We start from the raw sequence: 22,380 nt of genomic DNA on the forward strand, positions 1-22,380 counted from the left end.
TTAAGATGCTTCGAAATCCTTGCTGTCCTGGGGATTTTACAGAGCAGCCTGGCTGCGGAGTTCTGGACAAGCTGAAGCCGCCTAATCACGGCTAAGTTGGAACCCAGGTATAAGATGTTACCGTAGTCAAGCCTAGATGTAATAAGTGCATTGACTACGGTCTTCTGGGTATCCACAGGCAGCATCCAGATAATCTTCCGCAGCCATTTAAGGATGGTGAAGCAAGTGCCAGCCACTTTATTGACCTGCTGTTTCATCGATAGTAAATCATCGATGCACACCCCTAAATTTCTGACCTGGGTAGCCGGGATAGGAAAAGCGCCCAAGGATGGCGGCCAATGGATATCTTGCCACAGATCTCTGTTTTTGCCTAGGAGAAGGATCTCCGTCTTCTCCCCGTTGAGCTTCAGCTGGTTCGTTGACATCCAGCTGAAGACTTCGTGAAGACCTAGTTTCAGCGCAGAGGGGGATGAAGGCTCTGAGTTGGTAAGAGAAAAAATAATCTGCGAATCATCCGCATAGGTCATGAGTTCTAGACCTACTCGCTCTGCTAGATCGGCAAGAGGGCGGAGATATAGGTTAAAAAATAGCGGACTCAGAATTGAGCCCTGAGGCACGCCATGGGGTGAGAAAAAGGTGTCTGACTGAGCCTGAGAGGACGAGATCTGAAACGTCCGTTTGCTCAAATAGGACCTGATCCAGTCCAGCGCTGTCCCTCCGACACCATCCTCACTCAGCCTGGTAAGCAGTCTGTTGTGTGAGATGGTGTCGAAGGCCGCGATTAGGTCAAGCAGGACAAGCGCAACCGTTTGCCCATCGTCAAAGAGCCCCCTGATCTTCTCGTTGACTCCCAGGAGGGCGGACTCGGTGGAATGGCCCGCCCTAAAACCTGACTGGGAGAAATGGAGTAAGTTGTTATTCTCCGTGTATGTTGAAAGTACACCGTGAATGTGCTTCTCCAAGATTTTTGAGAAAGCAGGCAACAGGGATATAGGGCGATAGTTGGCCAGCACCTCAGGATCAGCAGACGGCTTCTTCAACAGAGGGCTGACCATGGCGTGCTTCCAGGACGATGGGACTGTTGCCAGATGAATAGAGGCATTTAATGTCTCAGAAATGATCCTCAGAGCAGAGTCATCAAGTTGGCTCAGAATGCTAATAGGAAGAGGGTCACAAGGAGAGCCTGACTTAATGGAAATAGCCAAGGATTTCAGGGTGTCCAAAGAGATGGATGGCCAAGAGTCAAGCCGGTATCCTATTGAGCTTACTGGAGACGGAACTTCTCTGCCATCACTCACCAGGGGATTTATGTTGGCAATAATGGTCTCAATCTTTGCCACAAAAAAGGTGGCAAGATCTTGACATTTTTGAGTGGTAAGGGGGCGTACAGCCGCAATAGAATTTGCTCCGGCTAGTTCCTTGACTGTATTAAAAAGAGTCCGCGCTTTATTGGCAGCAGTGTTTATGGTCTCTGTTACATAACAGGCTTTGGCTCTTGTGCAGGCCGAGTGATAAAGATTTCTGGCCCTTCACACCCTGGTCTCTGTCCTCTGTCCTGCTGCATGGCAGGGTGTCCGGGATGGTGTCTGTCAGGCCCGGGAGGCTTCCCCTGTGCCCCCAGGCCTGGGAGCCCCGGCTGGGTCCAGGGGCCCGCCAGGCCCTGGGTCAGGTGCTGCAGCCCTGGGCCCCGTCCCCCAGCCTGCCGCACTGTCAAAGGCCCAGGATGGGGTTCCGTTGTGCCTGGGGAGCCTCCCCTTGCTCGGATGGGTTCAGGAGCTTCATCCGGGGCCCCTGAGGGCACCAGGGAGGGTGGCCTCCCCACCCCGGGCTCCGTCCTAGGTCCTGTTGCGTGGCAGGGTACGGCGTCCCCTGCGCCTTTCGGGCTTGGGAGCCCCGGCTGGGGCGATGGGCCCCATCGGGCCCCAGGTCGGATTCTCAGGCCCTGGGCTCCGTCCCCCGGTCTGCTGCTCCACCAAGGGCCCAGGACAGGGTTCAGTCAGTCCCGTGCAGGCCTCCCCTGCTTGTCAAGGTGTCCACATGCCCCAGGTCGGAGGACCCATTGGATCCCCCTCGCAGCCTCCATGGCTGGAGCCCAGCTGAGGCCCAGGGTCTGCGGTCCCCCATGCCCCGGCGACCGCTCACTCTTTCTTTGGGGCACAGAGTGACCAGATGGCATCCTTTCCGTGCCCGGGTATCTGGTCGCACCGATCCCCTGGGCCATCTGGTCGCACCGATCCCCTCGGCCATCTGGTCGCACCGATCCCCTCGGCCATCTGGTCGCACCGATCCCCTCGGCCATCTGGTCACACCCACTGCTTTCCCATGGGGTGACCAGATGGCCGAGCTTCCCTGGAAGTCCCGATGAGTGTCCATTTGCCTCCCCGATCCCAGCAAGGGCTCCAGGAGGTCGGGTACTTTCGTGTGTTGAGTCCCCTCTTTCACCTCGAGTGCACGGATTACAAGAAAGGGGGGTAATTTTCCTCCAGTTTCCTAGGGCGAGGGTCAGGCAGACCTCCGTGAGGTCCGGCGATGCTGAGACAGGGGAAGGCGGCACCCGGGCCTGCCCGCCGGGGCCCCCAGGGGCCCGGGTATGCACCTGCCTCTCGTCCCATTCCTGATTGTCCTTTTTCTCCGAGTTTGCTCAGGCAGACCTCCGTGAGGTCTGGCAATGCTGAGACGGGGGAAGGCAGCTCCCTGGCCCGCCCACCAGGGCCCCCAGGGGCCCGGGTACACACCTGCCTCTCGGCTCCTTCCCGATGGTCCTTTTTCTCTGAGTCTGCTTGCCCCAGGAGCAGGCAGGCAGGGGATGCCAAGCCAGCATACCCCCTGGGCAGGGTGGCCTGCCCAGGGGATGGCAGGCCATCTGAGGCACTAAAGTGCACTAAAGTGAATATTGAAAAACTTGTCCATTCAAATATTAAATACACCGCTACTTCTAGCATTTCCTAAGGACAAGCTTTCCAACATCGTGGCCAAGCTTCACACAAAAAAACAATTCGTGAAACTTTAGGGTAAGAAACAAACCGCTGGCATTCTACAATACGTACAGAGCAGGATATTTAGCACCATCTATGAAATAATTATTGGATAGAACAAGAATTATGGTTATTCAATGACAGCTGAAGTAAGCGAGCACATCGCACTACAAATCCCAGGATTCCCGTAACTTAAAAAACGGGATCCCGATCGGAACCAACATGGCAGTTGGAATAACAAGACTCTGCCGCCGGGAGACTTCGGTTGGAGAGGAAGGTAAGCTTTTTAAACCAATGCCTCCGGACTAAGATACCGTGTAATTCATTAATAATACGAGTGTCAAACGGCTAAGTTTAGGTGAGAAGAATTACTGCATGATAACCGCTTAACATTTCCCAACTAATTTGTACAATTAGAATGATTCATGTGAACTTTCAGCCACATGCATCATTCTCGGCATTTGCGGTTCCTTAATTGCGATTTTTAAGGAATCGCAATTAAGGAATCGCAAATGCCTATGCATTAAAAATTCGCCAAATTATTAGCGATTCGGTATTTTTCCTTAATTGCGATTCACAATTTGCTAATCGCAATTAAGGAAAACCTTTCCATTGATTCCTATGGGGCTTTTGGCCCATAGGAATCAATGGGAAGGCATTTACAAATTGCGATTTTCTTTTTGCGAATCGCAATTTGTTAATGCATTTCAAGGGTGCAGTGGGGGGGTCCAAAGGACCCCCCCTGCACCCCTGAAATGTATTTTTAAGTACAAGTTTCACACACAGATGTCCCAAGGACATTTGTGTGTTTAACATGAAACTGAAAAAAAGCATTTTTGTGCATTTTTGCATTTTTTCGCAGATTAACTTGAGGTCCAACCTTGTGTTAATTTGCTCCCTCTAATGAGATTTCGCAATTCCTTAAACATTCATGCATTGCATTTAAGGAATCGCAAAAATGCGATTCCTTAAATGCAATCGCATTTTAAGAAGTTGCAAAAAATAGCGATTTCTATGAAAAAAGATGATGCATCCCAAACAGCGATTTAGGAATCGCAAACAGCCGATTTTTGCGAATCGCACCGTTTGCGATTCCTGAAACGCTTGATGCATGTACCTGATGATTGTTCCACCAATACATCACAACACGGCTTTGTAAACTTGGACTTCTGATTAGCTAACAAACGTAGCGTAGCGGCGGGCTTTGCACCACCCTTGGTAACGCCAGCACCATGATTATTTAAGGCTTGTATTTTTGTTCTAATACGATCCGGAATTGCCTAAATCAAAAACCGTTAGCAACCGTATCCAGTGCACGCAAAAAGAACGCGCTAAACTTGAATTCCATACATGTTTCCGGTTACAACAGAACATCAATTTGGCCCTAAATAAAATGAATATCGGTTCCACAGTCATACAAATACGAATTTTATACCAGTTGCTGTTCTTTTTTCTCCAGATTCCTAACTTTGTGACATTAAGAGAACAACTAAGGTAAATATTCAACATGTGTTTACAGGAACATAAGGTCTCACATATATGGATATTAAAACATGTTTACAGCTACATTTCCAGCTGGTTCTTCAATCTATGGAATATAAAACGATAAGAGACATAAGATCTTGACCATCTTCAAAAAGTGAGTACCATGTAATTTTGGCCTCCCCCCCCTGTTGTCTCAAGATGCCCAGAAAGAGTGCATTTTTTCATTGATTACCTCTTTTCTGTCAAATTTCGCAGAACCAACACAGATAACTTGAAGACAGACTGGTAATGTTTGAGTGTTGGGTAAGACTGAATATTAAGTTTGAAGACCGCTTAGTTTGTGCTTGTTAGTAAGAATGGTTATTCTTGTTTTTTCAGATTAATTCCATCTGTGGTCCTGAGGATAATCCCCGCAATTTGGGGGATTTGAAACGCGTCGACCCCTTGTTTGTTTGTTTGTTCTATTAGGCCAATCATACCTTCATGGATGTTTTGTTTAATTTTGAATAAATTATGATGGCTTTTTTTATGTACTTAACAATATTTGTGACTGATTGACTATATAGTAAGTGCCCCCACCTGACTCAAAAGATATAAATAACTAGGTAAGGGACACATACACACACAAACTTCTTTTCTTTTCTTTGTTTCTCCATTGCACTATATATGTTTGGTATGAATGTGACACAGATTGGTAGTGGATGAATCTAAAACGAATGCGTGTGGCTTTCTTTCACCCAAAAATCTTTTTTCTTTTACACCTTTGTCTTGTACATATTTGCATATACAAGTTGTAAATAGGAGCTCCCCTTATAAATATCATTGTGAGATTATAACTGATTGTTAATCATATTTGAATTCCAAAAAAGTATCCAAAAAAAACTTGAATTAATAAATTGGTTTCAGGATTTATTTCAGACTGAACGGCTAGTCTTTGCAGGACAGTGTTGTGTTCATTGTCTTGCAGAAATCATTTGAACTCATTGAGCAGTACTGGCATTTTGTTTTGTTGATAACTATAGTGGCGTAGCCTTACTCCGCTTAAGCCAAAACCTTGTTGAATTGTTTTGATAGCGTGCACCGGCTCGCGAGGTTCAGATTGGACACCAATGTGTCGAAATTTGTGGTCACCTTTATATGCTGCTTTTTTGTAATTTTGTTGGTTTGTTAATTTTCTGGACAGTACTATCCGGTTCCTATATATTATTATTTGCACACCTTAGATGTGAGAAAGAACTTTTGGGGTATTGAAAAACAGTGTTTGAATGTATAAGTGAGAAAGATAACAATCCAAAAAGTAGTTTACAAGTAACATGTCAGAGCAAGAAACATTTGCATACAGCGAAGACCATATAAAAAAACTACTAAGCGATCCTCCTTTGTTCAGTTCAGCAGCACTCAGCAGCACTGCCAAAATCAGTAATGAATCAGACAAACTAATTCACTTCAAAAAGAAACAAATCCGTACGGACTTACACGGACATTACCTCATCCAACACCTGAGAGCTGGCACGATCCCCACAGGATTAATCATAAGAAATATTCCAGTGATTTTTACTGAGGACCCCATTTACAAAAAAGGTTATAGTTTCATTGAAACTAAATGCAGTAGGGACCTCATGGTCCCGACTGTGGAAACAGCCCAGAGATTGTCAAAAGTCCAACTAGACGAAATAGAAGCTTTAGAAGCAGACATAAAATCGAATCAGCTCATCACAGATTCAAAGGCCCTTTTAGATAAAGTTGAGAAGGAGATTATTGAATTTAAAGATTATACCATCAATCAGAAGGAGAATAGTTTTGAGAAAGACAAACGGAATTTTTCATTGGAAAAAGCTTACCCTTACCTCCAAAAGGACTTTTATTCTAAACGGGAAGCTAGACGCTACCTCCCGGACAACCAAGGACGATCACGCAATAACTTTATTACCTTTTCTGATACATCTTCGTCCAGTGGTAGTGATACAGATAACACAAATTATAGACCTAACTTTGGAAGGAGAGGAGGATACCAACCAAATTATCAACACAACTTCCAACAGAATTACCAGCAAGGAGCCCCTCAACAACAACAACAGCCTTTTTTAGGGCGTGGCCAGCCAAAGACACGTGCCAAAACCCGGTTCCAAAATCAACCATGGGAAATGTCCACCAGGAGGCAAAATTACAAAAATTTGAAAAATCTCCTATTTACAACCTATCAGATAAGGTACTATCCGAAACAGAAATCAGTGTCCTGGAAAAAGGCCTTTCGTTTGTACCTACAAAACCAACTGACTATGTCCGATTAAAATCTGAGTGCATAGAGTTCTGCAGAAAGATTCGCCTAACTACTTATTTCTCAGGAAATTAAATAGAAACTCACACGGAAACGACCGGACTGCGAAAGAAATCTAATTTTTGGCCCCCGGCTTATAAAATTCCCAAGGAAGTAATTACCTTCGAAAAAAACTTTCTTTCTGCAATAGCTTCTCAAGAAAAGAAAAGAGGAGGTTTTGTTAAACCTAACCTAACAAAAGCACGGAAAGAGGCCCTTCACTCTCTCAAAAACGATGACAATGTGATTATAAAGCAAGCCGATAAGGGCGGGTCTATCGTAGTCTGGGGAACAACAGAATACATAACAGAGGCAAATAGACAACTAATGGACGAGGAATGCTATAAAAAAATAGATAAAGATCCAACATCAGATCTCCAAAAAGAACTATTTTCAATATTAAACAATACCACCAAAACTCTGCCACTGACCTGGGAGCCGTGCTGGAGGAGGACTCACGGTGCACCTTGCCCTTAACCCTCGGGTTACCACTGTTGCCGCAGCTGCTGCTGCTCGCCGCACCCGCTTCGCGGGTGCCGCTTCGCGGTTGACAGTGAGGGGCGGTGCTGCGTAGGCTACTTGTGAGAATTCATCAAGGGCGAGTGCTGCAGGGACTCGGAAGACCAGGAGTCCCTGCGTTGCACAGGTGCGCACGGACGCGCCCACAGCGAGACACGCCCCCCGCCTGACCAGAACCAAAAGGCGTGCGTTTCCTCTACTGCTTGGGATACCACCAAAACTCTGCCACTGACCTGGGAGCCGTGCTGGAGGAGGACTCACGGTGCACCTTGCCCTTAACCCTCGGGTTACCACTGTTGCCGCCGCTGCTGCTGCTCGCCGCACCTGCTTCGCGGGTGCCGCTTCGCGGTTGACAGTGAGGGGCGGTGCTGCGTAGGCTGCTTGTGAGAATTCATCAAGGGCGAGTGTTGCAGGGACTCGGAAGACCAGGAGTCCCTGCGTTGCACAGGTGCGCACGGACGCGCCAACAGCGAGACACGCCCCCCGCCTGCAACGCCCCCTATTTCACGACCTGCCCAACGCTCGGCGGGACGCCGAGCGAAGCCCGGGCAAAGGGCGGGCAGTCTGTGGCAGTCAGGGGCTGTCAGAGGCTGGGCTGGGCCACGTCCCTAAATTCTTGCCTACGCGCCCGGTGGGCTGAGTGACTGTGGTAGAGGGAGTATACCCCATGATGTCTACCCGATCTGGGAAACTGCTAAGGACTGAAGGAGGAGCAGCCGGGAGTTCCACTATAGGAACTATGGACCGTTTTATTACCAGGGTAGCTGCAGTCATCGAGAAGGAGATTGTGATGACTGAACGTCGCCTCTCTGAGGTCTATTTACCTCCTAGACGCTCCTCCCTGGGTGCTATGGCCCAGGCCTTGACTCCAACATCGGGAAGGGCCCCATTAGCTGACCCCAGTGATGCCACTGTACAGCCACGTTTGTCAGCTATAGAAGCAAGCATAGATAGATTAGAGAATCTTGTCGATATTTTGCCTGTGGTGGCTGCCACCGAGCTAGGGAGGTTATAATATCTCAAACCCCACCGGGTCCCGCTAGTGGGCAGACCTTCCCATTGTTACATCAGGCTTCCGATACGGAGGTATTACCGCCCAGCCAGCCCCAAGGCATTTCCAAACAGGCGAAAAGGAAAAGGAAAAGGGCTACGAGCTCACGTAAAGGTTGTTACACCACACTTTATAAGCGCCTAAGAAAGCTGGGGCAAATGGGATTTGGGTCAAAAGTAGAACATGCCACAGCTACAATTCATAATGGGAGGTTAGGGGAGTCTCTGGGTGCGGGAACATCTTCTGACACGCCCAGAGTACTTCCTAAATCCCTCGAGAGCATAGTCACCCCCCTTGAATCTGACTACCTCAAACCTATCATGGACCTGATTAAAACTCTAATTGCCCCGTTGCTTGACCAACTTAAGGGTTTGGGGGCGAGAGTAGACAAATTCGAACAATCCACCTTAGATAATTTTTTCTCACTTAAGACTCTTATTAAACATCAGTCTAGAGCAAGTGAGGATCCAGGGGGTAGGAATACGGGAAAAGGATTGCCCCCAAATCCTCTCCCAGTGCAGGTTGCTTCAAGCTCAACCCCTCTTCCCGAGATACCAACTGGCAGGGATTTTCCCTTAGTCATCCCGGTTCCTCCCCCTCCTAAGCCAGGCTGTGCCCCTTGTACTTCTAACTCAAGACCAAAGCCCCCTATGGTCTCTAAAAATCAGCCCAATAAACCATCTCAAACACACACATCGGCAGCCGTGGGGTTGGTCAAGAGTAGCCAAACTGCTCAGCCGAGTGCTAACACCAAGGGGGTTGGGACAGCACCGCCAGCCAAGGTGCCTAGTTCCAACTTGGCACATGATGCTGCCGCAATAGTTCCCCCAAAGGTTACCACTCGGATACCTCCGGTTAACCTCCCCCTGACTGCCATGCCTACGTAGTAGTTCTCGTTAATGTCCCATCATTGAAGGCTAACCAGCCTGAGACCCACCAGGCTCTAAAAAATAAGTGTCTCCATTGGTTAAAAGCAAATAAACCACTCCCAATAGGTATGGATGGATTAATTCTTGGTGTTCGAAGGGTTGGTTGGGTGGGACAGGGTAAAAAGCGGTTAGAGGGTGATTGTATTATTATTAATTTTCAGGATAGTAGAGTGGCTGAGATAATCTGTGGCCAAAAACAAGAGGGGGATGGCCCTGGAGTCAGAGCAGTGGATCTGACTTACTTCTACCCTAGGCCTGCTGGTAATCCCTCCAGGCCTGTTAATGGGGATACTTGTTTAGGCCCTAGGGGAAGCCCGCGATATCCTGTAGCGCCCCTCTTCTTTCCCCAAGCCGGATGGCCGGAGATGATCTGGGGCTCCAGGGGTCACTGACTCGAGGGTGGGGGTGGGACGTTGGTAGGGAAGTTGAGAGAGTCTTCGCCCCTCCCTTGATGCAGCCCTTATCGCCGCCCCCATCTGAAATCCACTCCACATTACTAGATGTACCGGGAATGATAGAGATACCCGACATAGTTGGAATTCCGATGGATCTACAAGAGGTGTCCCCAAGTCACGACCTGGTATCCGGGGGCGTCCCAGCTGTGACGGACCCATTTTTTAAGGTCCTCAGCTGGAACGTAGCCGGAATTTCAGGGAAATTGACATTGCCTGACTGGAATGCATTAGTGGACGAGCATTCCATATGCATTTTTCAGGAGACTTGGAGCATGGATCCCACTTATAGGGCGGGTTACTCTGCCTTCTCTATCCCAGCAGTTCGCTCAGAATCAGGGAGGGGACGCCCATCTGGTGGCCTCCTTATCTGGGTTGCTGCTTCATTGAATTGTAGGATAATGGAGCATCAGACTGGTTGTCCGGACCTCCTTAATATTATTTTGAAGGACTCCCGGGGTCGTGCCATTTTAAACATTTTTAATATTTATGCACGTGGCACCAAGGGGGGAAGGCAGTCCCCTACAATTGCTCTTCTGGAGGGTCTTTTGAGATCAACTCCATATACGGCTTGCACCCTGGTTGCCGGTGATATCAATTGCACATTCGAGCCCTTAGGCTCGGATGTTTCACTGGACCAGGATGAGGAGGACGCCAGTAGGGGAATCCCCGTTCTAGAAATAGCCCCCATTAAGAGGTGGACCGAGGTGGCCCTGCAGGTGTACATCCTCAGCATGGAGTTTAACTTGAGGGCTCTTAATGGGAGGACAGAGTCGGATAAGGGGGGGGGCACACACCTACAATAGGCCCAACCACACATCAAGAATTGATTATATCTTGCTTGATGTGTGTTTGTGGAACTCGGTGAAGGACATGGCTGTGGTCCCCTCAATAGAGAGCGATCACAACTCACTCTCCCTCACCTTAGACTTCTGGTGGTTAGTCGACAGGGGAAGTCTGGTACCCTCCTATATAGTGGAATTGGGCGAGTCGCAAATAGCATTGTGTGGGAGGAAAATAAAGTGGACAAAATTGATTCTCTCAGAGGGGAAGGTTGCAGTTATAACGCACCTGTTAGCCCAAGCACAATTTAACTTGGGGAACTCTAAGGGAGGGTTGGGGATGGCGTGTGGGGTCTTTAGTGAGCTCACCGAGGCCCTAATCAACTTGTTCACTGCTCCCCCAAATAGACGAGGGACCAAAGAAAGACAGCTAAGAACTATATACCCATACATGTAGAGAGACTAAGACTAGACTGGTAGAAGCAGTCAAATCTAAATCTCAAATCAAGATCAGAGAGACTAGAAAGGCTTTCTCCAGGTCCCTCCAAATTGTGAAGAAGAACTGGGAGGAAAAATTCTGGGCAGATTTACTAGTTGCTAGTAAAAGCAAGGATTCAAAAGGGTTTTGGAAACTGGTGGGTGCCCGCAACAGACCCGACGACACTCTGAGGACATGTAATATTCCTCCCCAGAGCTGGTCGAAACACTTTGGATCCCTATATGCTCCTGTAGAACGCCCGCTAAATGATCCTGCCCCTGCCCCCGTCTCGTTAGGGGACTTTACTTTAGATCTGTTTACAGGTAGGGAGGTAGAGGAGGTTATAAAGTGGGTGGCACCACGGAAAGCTGCAGGACCGGATGGTCTTCCGGGCGATCTCCTACGTGCATATCCATTTGACTGGGGCATAGTAATCGCTGCCCTTTTAAATGACATCTTAAAGGGTGGCCCTGTACCGGATTCATGAAAAGGGGCTGTGGTTGTCCCCATCTATAAAAAGGGCTGGAGAAACAGCCCAGGGAACTATAGGCCAATAAGCCTGATCGATTCTACCCAAAAGGTGGCAGGAAAGGTAATTTTGGGAAGGATCCTTAACTGGGTGGAAGAAAATAGAGTGCTATCTGACTTCCAGGCTGGGTTCCACTCAGGAACGGGGACCATCGAGCAGGTTTTCAGATTAGCACTCTTAAATTGGAAAATCGTGGAACTAGGCAAGGGCAGTCTTTATTTGGCCTTTATTGACCTGAAGACTGCCTTTGACCTGGTTCCTAGGGAGGAATTCTGGAGGGTGCTTCAGGGACTGGGGCTCCCCCCTACATTCTATCCCTACTCATTTAACTCCACACCAGCAATTATGCCCAGGTCCGATGGGGGAAAAATGGGGAAACAACGGACAGGATACCGGTCTGTAGGGGAGTCAGACAGGGTTGCGTGCTAGCTCCCACACTCTTTTCGTTGTACGTAAATGGTGTGGTTGAGCATCTCCTGCAAGAACCAGCGGACGCACCCTGTCTGGGGGGAGTAAGGATCCCTACTCTGCTGTTCGCAGATGATACTCTGCTTATTTCAAAAACTCCCCAGGGCCTACAGAAGCTATTGACCCGCTTCCAGGACTTTTGCGTATCCAGAGGTTTGGTAATAAACGTAGCCAAAACTAAATATCTGATTTTGCACCCCCCAAGGAAATTAGGAAGTCCGCCTGTCTTGAACACCGCCCCCTTGGAGAAAGTCTCCAAATTTGACCACCTAGGGCTTCGTATAACTGACAATATGAACTGGTATGCCCACATTGATAAGATGGTACCTAACCATAAAAAGGTAGGAGGTGCTATGCTTAGGGAATTTCGAGCATCACCGAGGCAAGTGGTGAGTCCTGCAATTGAGATCTACAAGGCAAGAGGCGTAACATCAGCATTGTATGGGGCAGAGTTGTGGGGCCACTGCAATATGGAGTCTCTCACCAAGGCGGAGAACAAACTTTTGAAGGATCTCCTAGCCCTCCCTTTGAGTACCCCGACAGTCCCGGTGCTGCTGGACGTTGGCTGTAAGAGTATTAAAGACCAGGCTCGCCTCCGACCACTGCTTCTTTGGTCCTGCATTTGGAGGGTCCCGGAGCTAAAGTCCTATGCCGACGGCCTGGCAGAGATAATGAACATGGGAGGCTGGGGTAAGATCAAGTGGCTGAGGGACACTAAAAATCTTTTGGGGGAGTTGGGCCTGGGGGACTGTTGGACTTCTAAATCTGCTCCACCAAAGGCTGACCTCAAAAAGTTATATTGGGACTGGGTCTCTGGTAAACTTATCAGGAACCAACACCATTGCAACCTGACTGCATCATTTTTGGAATTAAAGGATGTGGCTGTCTTTGAACCCTTTGTGGACTTAATTTCCTTGCCAGCTGATAGGTCCCTGTATTTTAAATTCAGGGTAGGCACCCTTCGGATCGGGGCCTTTGTATCTAAATGGAATGGTGCACATTGTACGCCTTTCTGTGTTTTTTGTCCATCTAGGCTAGAAACCGTAGCACATATATTTTTTGAGTGCCCAGACTATATTAAACCTAGGAGACATTGGCTTAAACCTCTTTTTAAACGCCTGGGAACACGTAGGCATTTGGTCGCACTACCTATCCTAATGACTGAATCCGCCCCTTTAATAGTTTGTGGTGTCTCTAAATTTTTAAAACATTCATGGTTGATTCGCTGCAAGAGACTCTCAGTTTCAATTTAATTCATTTTTAGCTAATTTATCTTGGGTTACTCCCATTTTTTTTATCTGTCTTAGTATTTAAATGTTGACGTACATATCACTGTTTTAAAAAATATGTTTTATGTGTATGTATGCTTTCAAGATATCTTGCTTATCGAATAAAAGCTTCAATCATCACAAAGGATTTGAGCAAGGATTCTTAGGTAAAAAAGAATTTGAATATTTACAAAACAAACATCCAAGAATCCCACTGTTCTATGTACTCCCTAAGGTACATAAGGACGACAAAAAACCGCCCTGACGACCTATTATTTCGGGGTGCGAATCACTATTCGAACCGATTTAAAAATGTATTGATTTTTTTCTGAAATCGTTCATGGCAGATGTTAGATCTTATCTGCAAGACACCACAGATTTTATTAACAAACTGAAGACATTACCATTTACTGAAGATAAAGATCTCCTAGTAAGTATGGATGTGGTGTCTTTATACACCCAAATTCCACAAGAGGAGGCTCTAGAGGTCTTATATTTGTACCTTAACACCAGAGACAGACCAATGAAAGTTCCAACTGACTTTATTTTGGAGCTAGCAAAAATGGCTCTTACAAGAAATTACTTCAAATTTAAGGATGACTTCTTTTATCATATAAAAGGAGTCGCAATGGGCTACCCCTTTTCCCCGGAATTGGCAGTTCTTTAAATGAGCCAATTTAAGGTGAAATTTGTCTATAAAAACAACCCTTTTGAACGGCAGATTGGCGGATGGATCCGCTACATAGATGACGTCTTCCTCACCTGGACAGGTGACGAAAAAGAACTTACTGAATTTCATGAGTGGCTAAATAACCGCACTCTAGATATTAAGTTCTGTATGCAACATTCTAAAGAAAAAATGGCTTTTCTAGATGTTGAAGTCTTCTGCCCAAACGGCGAATTGTTTACTACACTCTTCAAGAAGGAATCGGACAGGAACAAAACACTACATTATACCAGCAATCACCCGAGAAGCTTAAAAGAGAACTTACCATTAGGCCATTTCCTTTGCATTCGAAGTAACTGTACATTGAAAGACGAATATATGGAACATGCCAACGCCCTGAGAGAGAAATGACTAAATAGAGGGTACCCCTCGAAACTCCTTAAGCATGGAATAAAGAGAGCCTGGTGGACGCCACGCGAAACGTTGCTGTCAAAAAAAGAAAAAAAGACCCAGACCCGTATAGTATGCGTATCAACTTTTTGCCCTACATCCAACTGGCTGAAAAAAGCTATTCATAAAAATTGCCATTTAATTAAAGATTTGGACACCCAGCTTTCGGAAGCACCTTTGTTCACCTTTAAAAAAGATAAAAGCATCGCCAACCAGATTATAAGAGCCGCGTTACCAAAAACAAAGAGTGCAACTTCACGGGATTATGTCAATCTGCCCCCAATTGTTGGACACAATAAATGTGGTACATGTCTATGTTGCTCCTCTACTATAGAAGGAGCCCTTTTCCAACATGATGGAGTATCCTGGAAACATGAACGGTTTACGAACTGCAAAACGAAATATGTTGTTTACGGAATTGTATGCCCTTGTAATAAACGTTACATTGGCAAAACAAACCAAGAAATCAACGAATTTCTCAACACAAATCGCAAATTCGAAAAAGTGTTCTCACTGCACCTTTAGTCCAACACTGGAAAGACTGCACACACAGTGAAATTGACCTAAAGTGGACAGTAATATCTAAAATTGAGCCAGATCCAAGAGGTGGAGATATTAAGGAAAAACTGTCCAAAAGAGATGCATTACTGATTTTGAAATATAACTCTGCAACAAACGGATTGAATGAAATGTCTGAACTCTACCATCTGTGAATCCACCAAGCAGACTAGTGAAACATTGAAGTTAAAGAATCATGAAAGATGCACCATAGTGACCAATCCAAAGTTTACATTTCACATCGTTCTCAATGACATAAGCACAGTCATCGAATTTTTACTGTACTCTTAAATATGACGGGCTGCCCATAAGTAACCATACTGGGAGACAATTGTACACTGCACTAAAGTTAATATTGAAAAACGTGTCCATTCAAATATTAAATACACCGCTACTTCTAGCGTTTCCTAAGGACAAGCTTTCCAATATCGTGGCCAAGCTTCACATAAAAACAATTCGTGAAACTTTACGGTCAAAAACAAACCGCTGGCATTCTACAATAAGTACAGAGCAAGATATTTAGCACCATCTATGAAATAATTATTGGACAGAACAAGAATTATGGTTGTTCAATGACAGCTGAAGTAAGTGAGCACATCGCACTACAAATCCCAGGATTCCCGTAACCTCTCGCGTAACTTAAAAAACGGGATCCCGATCGGAACCAACATGGCAGTTGGAATAACAAGACTCTGCTGCTGGGAGACTTCGGTTGGAGATGAAGGTAAGCTTTTTAAACCAATGCATCCGGACTAAGATACTGAGTTATTCATTAATAATACGAGTGGCGAGTGGCTAAGTTTAGGTGAGAAGAATTACCGCATGATAACCGCTTACCATTTCCCATCTAATTTGTACAATAAATACCCACGCTCACGCCATGCCTAATTTGAATGATTCATGTGAACTTTATTGTTCCATCAATACTTCACAACACAGCTTTGTAAACTTGGACTTCTGATTAGCTAACAAACATAGCGTAGCGGCAGGCTTTGCACCACCCTTGGTAACGCCAGCACCATGATTATTTAAGGCTTGTATTTTCGTTCTAATACGATCCTAAATCAAAAACCGTTAGCAACCGTATCCAGTGCACGCAAAAAGAACGCGCTAAACTTGAATTCCATACGTGTTTGCGGTTACAACAGAACATCAATTTGGAACAAAATGAATATCGGGGCCACAGTGATACAAATACAAATTTTATACCACTTGCTGTTCTTTTTTCTCCAGATTCCTAACTTTGTGACATTAAGAGAACAACTAAGGTAAATATTAAACATGTGTTTACCGGAACATAAGGTCTCACATATATGGATATTAAAACATGTTTACATCTACATTTCCAGCTGGTTCTTCAATCTAAGGAATATAAAACGATAAGAGATATAAGATCTTGACCATCTTCAAAAAGTGAGTACCATGTAATTTTGGCCTCCCCCCCTGGTGTCTCAAGATGCCCAGAAAGAGTGCATTTTTTCATTGATTACCTCTTTTCTGTCAAATTTCACAGAACCAACACAGATAACTTGAAGACATACAGGTAATGTTTGAGTGTTGGGAAAGACTGAATATTAAGTTTGAAGACCGCTTAGTTTGTGCTTGGTAGTAAGAATGGTTATTCTTGTTTTTTCACATTAATTCCATCTGTGGTCCTGAGGATAATCCCCGCAATTTGGGGGATTTGAAACGCGTCAACCCCTTGTTTGTTTGTTTGTTCTATTAGGCCAGTCATACCTTCATGGATGTTTTGTTTAATTTTGAATAATTTATGATGGCTTTTTTTTATGTACTAAACAATATTTGTGACTGATTGACTATATAGTAGGTGCCCCCACCTGACTCAAAAGATATAAATAACTAAGGGACACATACACACACAAACTTCTTTTCTTTTCTTTGTTTCTCCATTGCACTACATATGTTTGGTATGAATGTGACACAGATTGGTAGTGGAGGAATCTAAAACGAATGCTTGTGGCTTTCTTTCACCCAAAAATCTTTTTTCTTTTACACCTTTGTCTTGTACATATTTGCATATACAAGTTGTAAATAGGAGCTCCCCTTGTAAATATCATTGTGAGATTATAACTGATTGTTAATCATATTTGAATTCCAAAAAAGTATCCAAAAAAACTTGAATAAATACATTGGTTTCAAGATTTATTTCAGACTGAACGGCTAGTCTTTGCAGGACAGTGTTGTGTTCATTGTCTTGCTGAAATCATTTGAACTCATTGAGCAGAACTGGCATTTTGTTTTGTTGATAACTACAGCACATTTCCACAGCAGCTCAGAACGTCCATTCCGAGGAATGCTGCTGCCGCCAGGCTCCGGCACCCCTACCTCTTCACTCATGCTGCGCCTTCGCCTGCCTCTCCCTCCCGGGGAGACGGCTGGGCATGCCGGTGCCCATGCAACCGCACCTCTCCACACCCCTCCAGTGACCCCTCCCGCCCCGGCGATTGGGCACCTTCCCCTGGCAGGCTCCCAAGAGATTGAGGGGTGCATGAAGGTTGCCGGTCGGGGAGATGGGCATGCGGCTCCCACCCAGTCATCAGGTGTGGCTACCTGGTTGATCCTGCCAGTAGCATATGCTTGTCTCAAAGATTAGGCCAGTACAGTGAAACTGCGAATGGCTCATTAAATCAGTTATGGTTCCTTTGATCGCTCCATCTGTTACTTGGATAACTGTGGTAATTCTAGAGCTAATACATGTCGACGAGCGCTGACCTCCTGGGATGCGTCCATTTATCATAACAAGACTAATCTGGGCCTGCCCGGCCACTTTGGTGACTCTAGATAACCTCTGGCCGATCGCACGTCCCCGGGGCGCTGAGGTGAGGACCGGGACTTTGGCGACCGGTCTGTCACAGGCCCATCCCGGGGTGCCTGCCTGCCTGCCGCGGGTGGCTATCAGTGGTTTCCCACTGGCTGCCCACGTGCATGCACCTCGGGTGCCAAGCTTCGTGGCCGGCTTCTTGAGAAGGGCAAATCCCCTTCCAGATCCGATCTGGGGAAAGAAGGCGGGCCTGCCCCGGCAACCCCCTTCGACGCTCCAGCGTTATTCTTCCGACTATGACCTCAGATCAGACCTGCAGAATTTAAGCATATTACTAAGCGGAGGAAAAGAAACTAACCAGGATTCCCCCATTAACGGCGAGTGAAGAGGGAAGAGCCCGGCGTCAGATCCCCGCCCGGGGACGGGCGCGGGAAATGTGGCCAACAGAAAACGACTCCCCGGCGCCGCTCAGGGGGCCAAGTGTGATCGAGGCTCACTCTGCGGATGGTGTTAGGCCGGTAGCAGCCGACGGCCGACATGTGGCCAACAGAAGACGACTCCCCGGCGCCGCTCAGGGGGCCCAAGTGTGATCGAGGCTCACTCTGCAGATGGTGTTAGGCCGGTAGTAGCCCCCGGTATCGGGTCTTCTCGGAGTCGGGTTGCTTGGGAATGCAGACCAAAACTTGATCTAAGGCTAAATACGGGCACGAGACCGATAGCCAAGTACCATAAGGGAAAGTTGAAAAGACCTTCGAAGAGAGAGTTCAAGAGGGCGTAAAACTGTCGAGAGGTAAACAAGTGGGGTCCGTGCAGTCTGCCCGGAGGATTCAAAATGGCAGGAAGGTCGGTGGCCCGGGAGTTCCAGATTCCCTCCGCGGGACCAGCGCCCGGGCCCTACCCGGCCCCGGCAGGTTGCATTTCCACCGTGGTGGTGCGCCGCGACCGGCTCCGGGTCGGCTGGGAAGGCTTCGGGGTGGCAGGTGGCCGTCCGCTCAGGAGGACGGTGTTACAGCCCCCCTGGCAGCAGCTTCGCCATGTCCGTGGGGTCGAGGGAGATTTGACTGCCTCCGCGCCCTCTCCTGGGCACCCCACTGGGCGTGCTGGGGCAGTTGAAGGGGGACGGGCCCCCTGCTCCCAGCGCGACTGTCGACTGGGGCGGACTGTTCTCAGTGTGCCCCGACCGCATCGTCCATTGGGCGGAGAGGCCCACGCCAGGGGTCTGCGGTGATGTTGGTTACCCACCCGACCCGTCTTGAAACACAGACCAAGGAGTCTAACACGTGCGTGAGTCAGAGGGCCGAGCGAAACCCTGTGGCGCAATGAAGGTGAGGGCCGGCACATGACAGCTGAGGTGGCATCCCGCCGCGCTTCCAGCCGTGGGTGCAACACCGGCCCGTCTCGCCCGCTCTGTCAGCGAGGTGGAGCATGAGCGTGTGTGATAGGACACAAAAGATGGGTAGGGCGAAGCCAGAGGAAACTCTGGTGGAGGTCAGTAGCGTGGGTGCACCACCGGCCCGTCTCGCCCTCTCTGTCGGCGAGGTGGAGCATGAGCGTGTGTGATAGGACACAAAAGATGGTGAACTATGCCTGGGTAGGGCGAAGCTGGAGGAAACTCTGGTGGCGGTCGTAGCGGTCCTGAGGTGCAAATCGGTCGTTTTAGTAGCTGGTTCCCTGCCAAGTTTGCCTCAGGATAGCTGGCGCTCGGAGCCCCAGTTTTATCTGTTAAAGCAAATGATTAGAGGTCTTGGGGCTGAAACGATCTCAACCTATTCTCAAACTTTAAATGGGTAAGAAGCCTTGCTCGCTGGTGTGGAGCTGGGCATGGAATGTGAGTGCCTAGTGGGCCACTTTTGGTAAGCAGAACTGGTGCTGCGGGATGAACCGAACGCCTGGTTAAGGCGCCAGAGGCCGACGCTCATCAGACCCCAGAAAAGGTGTTGGTTAATATAGATAGCAGGACGGTGGCCATGGAAGTTGGACTCCGCTAAGGAGTGTGTAACAACTGACCAACCGAATCAACTAGCCCTTAAAATGGATGGCGCTGGAGCGTTGGGCCCGTTGCCGGCGCTGAGAGCCGCGGGGGCTAAGCCGCGATGAGTAGGAGGGCCGCTGCGGTGAACACGGAAGCCCGGGGCGAGGGCCCGGGTGGAGCCACCGCTGGTGCAGATCTTGGTGGTAGTAGCAAATATTCAAACGAGAACTTTGAAGGCCGAAGTGGAGAAGCGTTCCATGTGAACAACAGTTGAACATGGGTCAGTCGGTCCTAAGAGATGGGCGAGCGCCGTTCGGAAGGGACGTGTGATGGCCTCTGTTGCCCTCAGCCGTTCAAAAGGGAGTCGGGTTCAGATCCCCAAACCCGGATTGGCGGCGGCGGGTGCCCTCGCGGCGTGCAGTGCGGTAACGCAAACGATCCCGGAGAAGCCGGTGGGAGGCCCGGGGAGAGTTCTCTTTTCTTTGTGAAGGGTAGGGCGCCCTGGAATGGGTTCGCCCCGAGAGAGGGGCCCGAGCCTTGGAAAGCGTTGCGGTTCCGGCGGCGTCCGGTGAGCTCTCGCTGCGCTGGTCCTTGAAAATCCGGGGGAGATGGTGTAAATCTCTCGCTGGGCCGTACCCATATCCGCAGCAGGTCTTCAAGGTGAACAGCCTCTGGCATGTTGGAACAATGTAGGTAAGGGAAGTCGGCAAGTCAGATCCGAAACTTTGGGATAAGGATTGGCTCTAAGGGCTGGGTCAGTCAGGCTAGAGAGTGAAGCAGGACAGGGCGCGCACCGCGGCTGGGCGAGGCGCCTCCCTCTTAAGTGTGGCAGGGTATGCTCAGACGTGAGTCCCTTGCTCACTTTGCCACTGGATTCAAGCAAGCCGGGCTGAAGACGGCTGGAATGCCAGAAACCGGTCCTCGGAAGCTTGTTTCCGGTCCAGGGAAGGCATGGCTTGGCAGTTCAGGCTGGACTGTTCCCATGAGGCACAGGGTCACACTGATTTGCATATAGCCATGTCTGAACTGGAGTGGCAGAGTGGGCTAAAGAACGGTGATGGATCAAACCCAGATCTTTTGACTGGGTGCGAGTGTTTGATTGGTTCAGATGCTCCGTCCATCACCACCCCCTTTTGTACCGCTTTGGCCGCCATAAGTGTGGCAGGGTATGCTCAGACGTGAGTCCCTTGCTCACTTTGCCACTGGAGTCAAGCAAGCCGGGCTGAAGACGGCTGGAATGCCAGAAACCGGTCCTCGGAAGCTTGTTTCCGGTCCAGGGAAGGCATGGCTTGGCAGTTCGGGCTGGACTGTTCCCATGAGGCACAGGGTCAGACTGATTTGCATATAGCCATGTCTGAACTGGGGTGGCAGAGTGGGCTAAAGAACGGTGATGGATCAAACCCAGATCTTTTGACTGGGTGTGAGTGTTTGATTGGTTCAGATGCTCCATCCATCACCACCCCATTTTGTACCGCTTTGGCCTCCATAAGTGTGGCAGGGTATGCTCAGACGTGAGTCCCTTGCTCACTTTGCCACTGGATTCAAGCAAGCCGGGCTGAAGACGGCTGGAATGCCAGAAACCGGTCCTCAGAAGCTTGTTTCCGGTCCAGGGAAGGCATGGCTTGGCAGTTCGGGCTGGACTGTTCCCATGAGGCACAGGGTCAGACTGATTTGCATATAGCCATGTCTGAACTGGGGTGGCAGAGTGGGTTAAAGAACGGTGATGGATCAAACCCAGATCTTTTGACTGGGTGTGAGTGTTTGATTGGTTCAGATGCTCCGTCCATCACCACCCCCTTTTGTACCGCTTTGGCCGCCATAAGTGTGGCAGGGTATGCTCAGACATGAGTCCCTTGCTCACTTTGCCACTGGATTCAAGCAAGCCGGGCTGAAGACGGCTGGAATGCCAGAAACCGGTCCTCGGAAGCTTGTTTCCGGTCCAGGGAAGGCATGGCTTGGCAGTTCGGGCTGGACTGTTCCCATGAGGCACAGGGTCAGACTGATTTGCATATAGCCATGTCTGAACTGGGGTGGAAGAGTGGGCTAAAGAACGGTGATGGATCAAACCCAGAACTTTTGACTGGGTGTGAGTGTTTGATTGGTTCAGATGCTCCGTCCATCACCACCCCCTTTTGTACCGCTTTGGCCGCCATAAGTGTGGCTGGGTATGCTCAGACGTGAGTCCCTTGCTCACTTTGCCACTGGATTCAAGCAAGCCGGGCTGAAGACGGCTGGAATGCCAGAAACCGGTCCTCGGAAGCTTGTTTCCGGTCCAGGGAAGGCATGGCTTGGCAGTTCGGGCTGGACTGTTCCCATGAGGCACAGGGTCAGACTGATTTGCATATAGCCATGTCTGAACTAAGGTGGCAGAGTGGGCTAAAGAACGGTGATGGATCAAACCCAGATCTTTTGACTGGGTGTGAGTGTTTGATTGGTTCAGATGCTCCGTCCATCACCACCCCCTTTTGTACCGCTTTGGCCGCCATAAGTGTGGCAGGGTATGCTCAGACATGAGTCCCTTGCTCACTTTGCCACTGGATTCAAGCAAGCCGGGCTGAAGACGGCTGGAATGCCAGAAACCGGTCCTCGGAAGCTTGTTTCCGGTCCAGGGAAGGCATGGCTTGGCAGTTCGGGCTGGACTGTTCCCATGAGGCACAGGGTCAGACTGATTTGCATATAGCCATGTCTGAACTGGGGT

General features: G+C 48.6%; 1 pseudogene; it reads left to right on the forward strand.

Moving 5' to 3' along the window:
- Window positions 1-18,021: 18,021 nt before the first annotated feature.
- Window positions 18,022-20,660, forward strand: LOC144765621 (28S ribosomal RNA; annotated as a pseudogene).
- The last annotated feature ends 1,720 nt before the right edge of the window (window positions 20,661-22,380 follow it).

Source organism: Lissotriton helveticus, chromosome 6 (genome assembly GCF_964261635.1).
Source record: "Lissotriton helveticus chromosome 6, aLisHel1.1, whole genome shotgun sequence".
NCBI classification, from domain to species: Eukaryota; Metazoa; Chordata; class Amphibia; order Caudata; family Salamandridae; genus Lissotriton; species Lissotriton helveticus.